Source organism: Aethalodelphis obliquidens, unplaced genomic scaffold (genome assembly GCF_003676395.1).
Source record: "Aethalodelphis obliquidens isolate GAN/ISIS:26980383/991018 unplaced genomic scaffold, ASM367639v1 scaffold15, whole genome shotgun sequence".
In the NCBI taxonomy this organism is placed as follows: domain Eukaryota; kingdom Metazoa; phylum Chordata; class Mammalia; order Artiodactyla; family Delphinidae; genus Aethalodelphis; species Aethalodelphis obliquidens.
The window spans coordinates 2,932,162-2,943,642 of NW_020837959.1; the positions used below are offsets into that span (position 1 = coordinate 2,932,162).

The window sequence follows — 11,481 nt, forward strand, 5'->3', positions numbered from 1 at the left end:
GGAAGATAAAAAGCCAATGTATTCTCCCAAATTCCACCTGTGTACTCTGTCCTTTTAAATGTTTATCTCTATCTATCTAATCTATCTTCATCATCCTCATCTCTGTCTGTCCAGTTTTTATGTGCATGTGTGTGTATTTAGCTTCAATAGGATAAGATGGTCCATTTGTTTTGCAACTTGTTTCTTTCACATAGTACACGTCCCTGCATGGCAGCACGTAGTATTATAATTACTCAGTTTTAACCTCTTCAGAACAAGGTGGTGGAACTGTCGCAAAGGCGATGTAATTCACGTCACTCAGTCCAACCACGTGAAGAAGAGTGAGCCGAGGCCAAGGGCTCCTGGATTCCTTTAAACTTCCTTGTGAATTTTCTTAGCTTCCCATGGCTGCCAATGGTTCATTCATACCACATGGCCCTCTTCTATTTTTTGTTGTGGGAGCTTTTAGAACGTTCCTTTTATTTTTGGTGTTCTTCTATTTTATCAGAATGTGGATGTATTTCTTCTTCATCCTGTTCTGGCCTTGATGGACCATTATCTAAGAAACTTCAGCCCTGGAAATGATGCTTCAATTATTTCTCTTATTATTTCTTTCTCACCTTTCTGTCTCTAAGTCTCTATTAGTTTGACCCTCCTGGATATACCTCGCAAGACTGTTAAGTTTTCATTTATTCACATGTCTGTTTATCTTTGCTTCTGGATCTGGGAGATTGCTTTGACAGTATCTGCTGACTGGTCTGCACAGTGGAGAAGGGCTCTGGTCTAGATAACCAGCTTGGTGTTTCCATCCATTTTTATTTTGCTGATCCTACGATCCTACTTTTAGTTCCAGGGTCTCTTCCTTTTGTGTGGGTGCTGTTCTCTTCTTCTCGTTTTCTTTTGCCCCTCCCCCTTCCTGCTCCTAATTGCAGCCAATTCTGATTTTATGGGTGCAACTCCCTCTCTAACCTTTCAAGATCAAATTGGATTTCTTTTTTTTTTTTCCGGCACGCAGGCCTCTCACTGTTGTGGCCTCTCCCGTTGTGGAGCACAGGCTCCGGACGCGCAGGCTCAGCGGCCATGGCTCACGGGCCCAGCCGCTCTGTTGCACGTGGGCTCCTCCCGAACCGGGGCACGAACCCGTGTCCCCTGCATCAGCAGGCGGACTCCCAACCACTGCGCCGCCAGGGAAGCCCCTTGGATTTCTTTCATTATTATGATTATTTCTGTTTTCTCTCCACGGAGCTGTTTTATTCGTTCATCATTATCTTCCGTGCTGGTGTTTTCCTCTGTCTCATGGCCCTCGGTTTGCTGAATTTTTATGAATGGAGGCCTGGGCTGGTTCACATGGGCGGTGATTGTGGGTTTCCTCTGCAGCCTCTGCACATCTGTTTCCTGAGCAGGCATTTTCCGTGACTGGCGAATTTCAGGCCCCATAGAAGTGGGTGAGGCACCAACAGTAGGAAAAACAAGTGGGCATGCTGGGGCCCTCCCCTTCCCGGGCCAAGTGCCAAACCAGGGCATTGATAACAGAGCATAGAGATTTCCCTGCTTCCTCGGTTCTTGGCCCCTTCGTGTCTCAGTGATTTTTCATAGCAACTCCTAAACCAATAGTGGGTCCTAACTGCTCTTTGTATAAGTAGTTAGGTTCAAGAAACTTATTAACTATTTATGTCCTGACAACTTAGTAGCTGTTTAAAAGATGAAAACAGATGCCCACTACTGTATATAAAATAGATATACAACAAGGACCTACTGCATGGCACAGGGAACTATATTCAATATCTTGTAAGGACTAATAACAGAAAAAGAATCTGAGAAAGAATAGATATATATATATGTATATAAATAACTGAATCACTTTGCTATGTGCCTGAAACACTGTAAATCAACTATACTTCAACTTAAAACAAAAACAAAAATCCCCAAATACAAGTAAATTAAAAGAGGAAACAGTATTTCTCTGCCATACCTAAAGAACCCCCGTACTTAGTGGTGGGCTGGGTGTGCCTGACAGAACGACACTGCAGCTCAAGCCCTGGGGCCGGATCGGATACCTCACCCTGCATTTTCTGGTCCACGTTGATTTGTCATCCACTTGCTTTTCGTTATTTCAGCGGCGGTTGAGAAACTTCGCTTCTAAAAGATATGACATCATGGGAAAGAATGCTCCTTATTGCCTTTTCCAAGAAAGAATCGAGTGGCTTCGTACTACACCAAATGTCTATAACTTCAGTTCTAGACTAGTTATCCTTTCGCCACGTGTTTGGATGCCATGTTCTTCTTTCTTCCAACCTTGCTAAGCAAAATCCAATTCTTAAGAAATCTATAAATCAGGGAGCAAACTTGGCATGTCGGCAATGTTTTTTTTTTTTTTTTCACTTACTGAGATTTATCTGGGAAGAACGGAGTGCGCTGAGAATCTGAGGCTCTAATGTGTGACATTTAACCTTTCTGGATAGAATAATTTCAGTTGTATAATAGATTAGTTGTAAGGTTTGAAACACATATAAGGTTTTTTTTTTTTTAAAAAAAGCTATGTGGTAGTGTTCAAGCTATTGGAAGGCCTGGGTAGGTTATCCCAGTTTGTAGGAAATCCCATACACTTCAGAGTGTCTCCATACCCTGGTGGGGTAGCAAGTGGCAAGTATTTTGGGAAAGAAAATGGAAAAGTCAAGGCTGGGGCAAAATGGAATTTCCGTCATAATTATCTAAGAAACCTACCTAGGAGCCAAATTTGGGGCTTTTATGGGTAGTTCAAAAGTGATGTTTCTGTTCTACGGAATGGGGAGCGGAAGGCAAATGAAATATCCAGGTAGGCTGGCGATTATTCGCATAAAAAAACAGAAAAATGGAATCAACCCACTCATGCTGGCTCTGACTTACTTGGCTTGGGATAGATGAGGTTTTTCTCCCATAAGTGGACATAACAAAAACTGATGGGGAAATGTGTTGACTAAAATATATATTTATAGATATATTTTATGGAAGACGTTGAAAAATCCAACTATTCATTCCAGCCTCCAGGCGTTTTGGTTGCCAGGGATAGCCTGACCGTGAATTAGCCATGATTCTCAAACAAGCCAAATAGCATCCCTAGGACTCGGTTTCTTTAGCTGTGAAATGAGGCTGTGGACCGGGGGACACACAGATGACTTCCTGTCTCTGTGAACGGCTGGGTTGCTCATCCATCTATCACGTGATAATAAACCAGACACAGCGTGTTGAATCCTCTCTTCTTTCCTCCTTTGCTTCTGGGACGTCATTTTCTCCTGGTTCTTTGCCTTTTCTCTTTGGCCATACATTCTCAGCTTCCTTTCTCTCTCTGTTCTTTTCAGATACTGTGATCCCCCTAGCTGCATTCCCAAACTGCTTGTTTCCCCCCTGCGACCCTGTGTACAATTCATGAAAAGCAACTTCATCCGTACGTATGAATTCAACTAGCAAACTGACAGTCTCAGCTCAGGCCTCTTTCTGAACTTCAGACTCATATATTCAACCCCCTATACACATCGTTGCTTCAATGTCCATAAATGTCTCTAACTCAGAATGTCCAGAGCTGAAATCATTATCTCTTGCCCTTAATTGATCTCTCGCAATAGAATACTAATTGATTTCTTCCCCTTCAATGTAACCCTCTCCAATCCGTCTTCCATCCTGTCAACAGAATGACCCTACTAAAACCCAAATCTAATCATGCTTCTCTCGTGATTAAAAATCTTTCGTTTCCCCATCGCATTCAAAATTCATTTACAACCTCTTTGCAGCTCTTCACAGCTCCGTCTTCACCTCCTTCTCAAGCTTTTGTTCTCTACCACTAAGACCTTTCAACCACACAGCAATGGTGATTTTTGGGGGGGTTGCAGTTCTATCAGTTTTGACACATGTATGGATTCCCGTGACCACCACCACTGTCAGGACACAGAATGGCTCCATCATCCTCAAAACCTCCCTCGGGGCTATCCCTTTACAGTCATATCCAACCCCATCGCTTGCCCCCGGCAACCACGAAGCTATTCTTCACCATTATAGGTCTGTCTTTTCAATAACATCGTGCAAATATAATACGACCTTTTGAGATTGGCTTCATTCACTCTCCACAATGCCTCTAAGATTCACCCAAGTTGTTGTGTGTCACAAATGTGTTCCTTTTTATTGCTGAGGTGTATTCCATTGTCCCAAGATACCACGTTTTGCTCATTCATTCACCCGTTGAGGGACATTCTGATTGTTTCCAGTTTGGGGCAATTATAAATAGAGCTGCTGTACACATTCAAGTACAGCTTTTGGTGTGAACACACATTTGATTTCTCTAGGGTAAATACCCAGAAGTAGGATCGTTGGGTCATGTGATAAAGGTATGTTTAACTTTATAAGAACCTATAAAGCTGTCTTCCAGAGTGGGTGCCTATAATTGTTTTTGAAGACTCATAGTTAATTCTGGTGTTGCCTTAGTCTGTCCAGGCTGCTGTAACAAAGACCATAGACTAGCTGTTTATAAACAACACACATTTATTTCTCACAGTTCTAGAGGCTGAGGGTCCAAGATCAGTGTGCCAGCAGATCTGGTGTCTGGTGGGGGGTCCCCTTCCTGATTCCTAGACGGCCATCTTCACCATGTGTCCTCACCTGGTGGAAGGGGTGAGGGAGCTCTCTGTAAAGACACTAATCCTATTCAGGAGGGCTTCACCCTCATGACCTAATCACCTTCCCCAAGGGTCCCCCATCTCCTTATACCATCACATTGGGGTTAAGTTTCAACCTACAAGTTTTGGGGGACACGCAAACACTCTACAGTAGGTTTGGAAACCATGGCTGGGTGTAATCCCATGTATGTTGGTCTCCCCCCTAAACTATAAGGTGCTTGAAGAAAGAGACTGTGTGTATTTATTCTTGTAATCTCCGTATCCCCCAGACCTAGCTGAGTGCCAGCATATACTTGTTGATTGGTGCAAAAATGGGGGTGACATTACGGTAATAATGAAAGCAGGTCATTTTCATCTGGTTTTCTTGTCGTGGCCCTTGGGAACCACTGACCCAAACCTCTTCAGCTGGCTTATGATGGTGCTTGAAATTCCTGGTAGTTTCTTTTGTTTTAAGGCCGTACTTTTCAAACAGAACCAGAACACCATGAAGAGAAATGGTGGCCTATTGTTCTGGGGTCCTTGAAGCTCTGGAGTAAACACCGCTTTTCTTCCTGGACTATGAATTTTACTTGACAATAAGCAATTTTAATATTAACGTAAATACAGTAGGAAGCAGGTTGTGAATTTTACATATACTTTAAAAGTTAAATAGGAGACCACAAAATAGACCATAATCCCAGGTGCCTGAAATTACTTTCCTGTGTCATGACATTAAACCAATAAACAAATTAAACTAAGACAGGGTGGAAAGGGTGCATCTCAAAGCAATGAGACATGTCGTGTTTTCCTCTGACTTAGAGGAAAAAAATAATTGGGAGAACAGAGTAAGCACTGACAGCACGGAGGAAGAGGCACTGAAGTTTTCTGTGTATTAATTTTCTGTCTTGATGGAAAATTTGTGAGCATTTATATCTTTGCAAAACAAGCTATTACTCAGACTTCAGGATTTATGTCAATATCCTTGATACTTCCATCCTCTGAGATACTGGACATCACAGGGAGGTGGGAAAGAGTGCAGGGAGGAAGGGACGGGAGAAGGCCCCCCATACCTCACCCGATGTCAACTCAGAGCCGCAAACCAGTGTTTTTCAAGGCTCGGGTCCTATTTGCAGGTCATTAAACCACGTCAGTGGGTCATGACCTGCATTTAAAAAATAGATCTGTTGGGCTTCCCTGGTGGCACAGTGGTTGAGAGTCCGCCTGCCGATGCAGGGGACGTGGGTTCGTGCCCCGGTCCGGGAAGATCCCACACGTGGTGGAGCAGCTGGGCCCGTGAGCCACGGCCGCTGAGCCTGCGCGTCCGGAGCCTGTGCTCCGCAACGGGAGAGGCCACAACAGTGAGAGGCCCGCGTACCGCAAAAACAAAAACAAAAACAAAAACAACAACAACAACAACAAATAGATCTGTTTCGACTCCATGAGACTAGCATGGAGAATAACAGAGTGTGTGACTTATAGTATGTACAGCATCTTGTGACTTTTCGTCACACGCGTGAACATACAGCTACACTAGGTGGCCATACTTCATCACAAAGAGCTGTCACAGGAGAAGAAAGTCGTTCCCAGGAAGTTAACGCTGTGGAGAGAACATGGGTGAGTCACTAACATTTATTTCTAAGTACGTGTAGGTGCGGCAATTGTGGAAAATAAGGAGGCAACCAGATCTAGAAAGACTTTGCATTTAGATCTAGAAAGATTTTGCATTTAGATGGCCTCCCGAGGGCTTCTTAAGTTTTCAAAAAGCCCCAACTAGAATTTAGGAATAGATACTGAGAGTGTTTTATATATATATATATATGTGTGTGTGTGTTCAATTCCAACCAGCTGGCCCATCTTTAAGAAACGCCTCTCCTCCAAGCAGAATACCGGCACAGGAGCGTACAGTGTGTGGACAGATGTTTCATGATCGCTGGCTCACGCCCAGCTCTCCTTTGAAGGGACAAACTCGAGGTCCGAGTACGTCCCGCTAAGTTGCCCTGGCTGTGGTTGGCAGGTACCCTGAGGTCCTGTCCAGGTGAGAGTGACTTCAGGACAGGTGAAAAACAGCAACTTCCAGCTCGTCCTTCCTTGCCCTCTTAGGATGGTGGGGTTTGGTCTCAACTTCCCTCTGTCCCTGACCCCTGGCCGAGGCAGACGGGTCACTGTGGGTGCAGAGGACTGGCAGGAAGGAGGGTGGGCCGTGCCCAGGCGGCCCGGCCGACCCCCCGACCCCCTAAGTCTTCCCTCCGTAGCAGAGTGTCCCCTGTCCTTCCTCAGGTAGGGGTGAACTGTGCCCAGGGCAGGCGGTGGCTTCCTCTGCGCGGGATGCGGACCGAGACTCCTCAAGCATCAGAGACCTCATCGCACTGGCAGGGCTGCGAGGAGAGGCGGAGGGTGGTCTGGCCAGTGGTCCAGGCGGTCAGTGCTGACGGCAGAGAGGAATCGAGGTGGAGAAACACGATGCAGTCTGATGCGTTCTCCTTGGGAGGGTCTCTCTGTGGGCAGCTCAAGTGAGAACTGACGGAAACAGGAAACGCTGCAGCCTGGGCCACCGGTCTCCTGCCTCTGTGTCTCAGCCCTGAGCGGGCGTCTGCAGTTGGACCGGGATGCTTGCTGGCTGGTGCCAGGCCACAGAGCTGCCCCTGGCTGCTGGGTCTGGGGACCACAGCCCGCTGGTGGCGGCCGGCTGTTAGGTGTCCACACAACAGGCAAATCTCAGCCCAGGGGAAGAAATATCTGGTCCCCAGCATGGCGGCGGGATGCTACAGCGTCATGGAAGCTTTAGTGGCATTCTCTTTTAACATCATCACCTAAGGACAAATAGATGCTGGCTGTGAAGTGGTATGGAGTCTGCTTTTCTAGAACCTCTGTGGAGAGGAGGGAGGAGTCTACACATTAATAGCAAATATTACACATAAATGCTACACAGATGTATTCCACCCTGTATATTAGTGAAGCTCAAAGCATCCAGCAGCATTTTCATTAATATGTTTTATTATTAAATAGTGATGACCTTTTATTATACATTCATTATTAAATATGTATTTTTTTCTTGTTAAAATATATCTGTATGAAAAGCTAGACTAATACAAGGAACACTGTGTCCTCACCACCCAGCATTGCTAGCATTTACCGTGTTTGCTTGAGTTAGCTTTTAAAGAACTAACCTATTAGATTCTACAGAAGCCCATCCTACTAATTACTAGCCCTTCTGAAATAGTTTAGTTTTAAATTTTTATTGCAGTAGAGCTGATTTACAATGTTGTGTTAGTTTCAGGTGTACAGCACATTGAATCAATTATACATATATCCACTCTTTTTTAGATTCTTTTCCCATATAGGTTGAAATATTTTAAATGGTCCTTTCTTTTCCTTTTCTTTTTTTTTTTTGGTAAAGCAGCAAAGTTAAAGGCCTGACATTTCTGCCCAAGGGGTTTCTCTCTGAGGGTGAAATACAGGAGCTGCAAGGCCTGTTGGGTGTGACATTCACATGCATGTGGATTTCAAACAAATGTCTTTTCTGTTTCAGCCCTATTTTTGGTTTTGTGACCGAGATGATACATTTGTTAACACAAGGACAGCTCTTCCCTATTAGCACCTGCTGTTTGGGGTCGCGGGACCTGGCCATGACCTAGAACCCACGGCTCTGTGGTCAGGTGGGAAAGGAAGGCCCTGACAGACCGCACCAGCCACTTGAATGTAAAGGTTATATGACCTCAATCCCATGAAGGTTGTGGTTGTATTTTCTGCATTTCTGTGAAAAGGTAACTTTGTAGTAGTGGCCACTGGGCTCTTTCTGATTGGATGGGTGGATAAAGTTATCCATTTCCATGCAGGGGTTTGCATCCTACTCTCTGCGTCATTTTGTTACACAACTAGCTTGCCAGCCCGTTCCCATCGCCCTGTTCACAGGCAGACTGTGGCTTGTCATGGGACAGGGAGGGACTTCCCTCTGCCATCTGCAGCGAGGGATGAAGTACAGGCGGGGCAAGGTGTTCTGAAGTGAGCAGGTGTGACCATCATGCCGACGGCACAGGTGAGTCTTTGCGGAAACACCCCGCCTCAGCATTTGGGTTTCTCCGTGGCTGGTTTTACTGCAAGTTGCACGGGGTTCTGACCCGGCACCGTGGAGCCCAGGCCTTTGCGGAGGACCCTGTGGCCCGGGCTCTGAGAATGGCTGCTGTTCCCACACCAAGTCCAAGTGGAGCCGGGACCGTGCCCTCCTCCCTCAGTGGTTTTCCTGTCGATGTCAAAGAAATCTGGGTCCACTGAGGAAGCTCTCTGACAATTTTCAGGAAAATATCAAGATGACCTTGGCGGGAATCAGGAAACGTCTGCAAGCAGACGTGCTCGGTGGTCTCAGTGAATTTGCTGCAGAGCTCAGTCTTCTCTGCCCCCCGTGCAGTGAAAGTACATGAGTGGAAACCATTGAAAGAACACTTTGAGAACTTGTGTCCGACATTGAGGACACAGGGGTGCCCGGTGGAGGTAAGATGGGGAGCCTGAAGACAGAAAAATTCAATGTTAAAGGCTTCGACTTTATACTTATCCCATCAAAGAACTCATTTGGAGGCCCTTTCGATGTATAAACCTACAAAGGCTTTATGGACACATCGGTTCTAGGAGGGTTAAAGAGTAAATCCCGCCCAGAGCCAGCCACCTGCCAGCCCGCTTCCTGGAATGCTCTCACCCCAGAGAACCTTTCAGGCCTTGCCCTGAAATTTTCTTTCACTTTCCTGTTTAAATGTCACCTTATCTGAGGGACTTTCGCTGAGCACCCTAGGTAAAACTTCCTTCTCATCCCCTGTGCCCTGCTTGTTTTTAATCATAGCCCTCACTACCACCTGTCATGTTGTATTACTAAAGGTGATTTAATTGTCTGTCTCCTGTTTACCCCTTCCAGAATGTCAGTTCCATGGAGCCGGAACTTGTTGTGTTTTATCTACTGCTATATTCCCAGCCCTCAAATAGTGTCTGGCGTAGGTAGAATAAACGCTCATTAATTACTTGTTGAATAAACGAAAGACAAAAATGAGGAAACAGAACTCTGAAAACTCTAAATCCTCTGATTCCAAAGTTTGCTTTTTTTGCGGGGGGGTGTGGTCGTCGAATTTTGTTCTCGCGTCTTATCTAAATAGTTTTCACCTCTTTTCAACAGGGATGTAGAATGTCTCACAAAATGTACAGGCAATAAGATCAAAACAGATGATGAGGTCAGAGCCAAGTGAAAAAGAAGAGAACTTCAATCCTGTAGGAAGAAAACACCACTTCTAGAAACCACTTTCTAATATATTCTAAGACAGAACGTCGGAAGTCAAAGACATCTCAGGACAACGGTTCTCCATCGGTATTCTTGTGGAAAGCATGTGTTCTACGGGTTGAACCAAGGTTTCTACTGTTAAAATAAAACAAAGGCCCTTTCTCACAGCACACACAAGGTTGAGAAAATGGATAGAAATTTCTCAATTTAAAAAGTTCCCGCAGCTACTTTTTCTTAAATCTTTTGCACATTCTATGGCTTCTCTGCCAGAAAACACTTAAACTGATACAGAAAGGAGGGAACGAGTACAAACCCTGAGCAGAATCCCTTGGAAATGGCTCAGGGATGTCGTTTGACAGCTGGGTTTTCATAGAGAGCTGTCTTCGTAGTTGTGAATGTGTGTTGCGTACTTTCGATATTGACATTCTTCTAAGCACTAAGAAGGAAAAATCCTAGTTTTGAAAATAGAGTTGAACATCAATCTTTACTTAGGCTCTGTAACTTTCTGGTGGTTCACTCCCTAAATAATTTTAAGAACCCCTGTTTAAATAAATGACTCTACTGGATAGTCAAAAACACAGATTGAGGCATTTTTTTCCAAGACAATTTATGCCCAGAAATGTGTTATTGAAAATAAGGAGGGGTCCATTTTACTTGCTATTGCCCATCTTTCTTTTTTCCTGGGTGATAAAGATGAGTTCTTTCCCAAAATTGCCCCAAATAACTGTTCAACACTTGGGTTATGTCAGCCATTCTGTTAGAGTTGGAAATATCAACAACTACGTTACCCTTTCAAGACAAAAGTCCAGATTTGCCCCAGAACCTTTGGGCCAACGTCTTTTATATTTAGCCTTGAAAGGCTCCATTTGCTCCAAGAGATTTGTAATGAGCTGGTTGCGATCAGTCAGCAAGTGGCAACTTTTCAGGAGCAGAAACAGACGAACGCTGGAGCTCGAGGACCCCTGTATCAGAGCCGCTGGGTCTGTGTCTATCCCCATGGCCTCCCTCCCTGGGCATCCATCCTGAGCGGATCCCAGTCTATTTAATCAGCACCGGGCAGTCCAGCTGGCACCGGTGTCTTCTCCCGGTCCATTTTCGTGACCCTTTCCTTCCTTTTTGCCTGTTGCCCCAGGCTCTGTGTCCTGATCTTAATCTTCCCTTTTTTCAGACGGTTGCCTAACTGTCCCCTTCGGCCCATCTGTGCAGGGCTGGCTGGGAGGGGCCGCTTGCTGTGTCCCCTCCTCGTTTGCTGCCATTTCAGCTCCGGAGCTGCCGAAAATTCACGTTTCCTGAGCCCTGCAGTAAACATCACCTTTTCCCCAGTCGACCTGCTGGTGCGCACAAAACACACCCACCCCTTCCTGCTCAGATTACACACTTGGACTTGACCATGAGCCCAGTTCTTTTCACAACAGAGCAAATCCTCTGCCCCACGCTCAGCTCGACTTTCCAAGCGGGCGTGGGCACCCAGGCCGGCAGAGACAGTACCCAAGGCTTTTTATCCTCTGGGCCACAGACAACCATACCACATTTACTTTGATTAAGTGAAATTTAATGTGAGGAAAGGTCATTTCTCATGTGTCCCATTTTCAAAAATTTGTTGGTTCTCCATCTGAC

General features: G+C 45.4%; 1 long non-coding RNA gene across 1 annotated transcript; it reads left to right on the forward strand.

The window, feature by feature from the left end:
- The first annotated feature begins 7,965 nt into the window (after nt 1-7,965).
- Nucleotides 7,966-10,424, forward strand: LOC113625486 (uncharacterized). Its single transcript, XR_003434694.1, has 3 exons — nt 7,966-8,640; nt 8,900-9,092; nt 9,763-10,424. It is a non-coding gene; the product is annotated as an uncharacterized LOC113625486 (long non-coding RNA).
- Nucleotides 10,425-11,481: the final 1,057 nt, after the last annotated feature.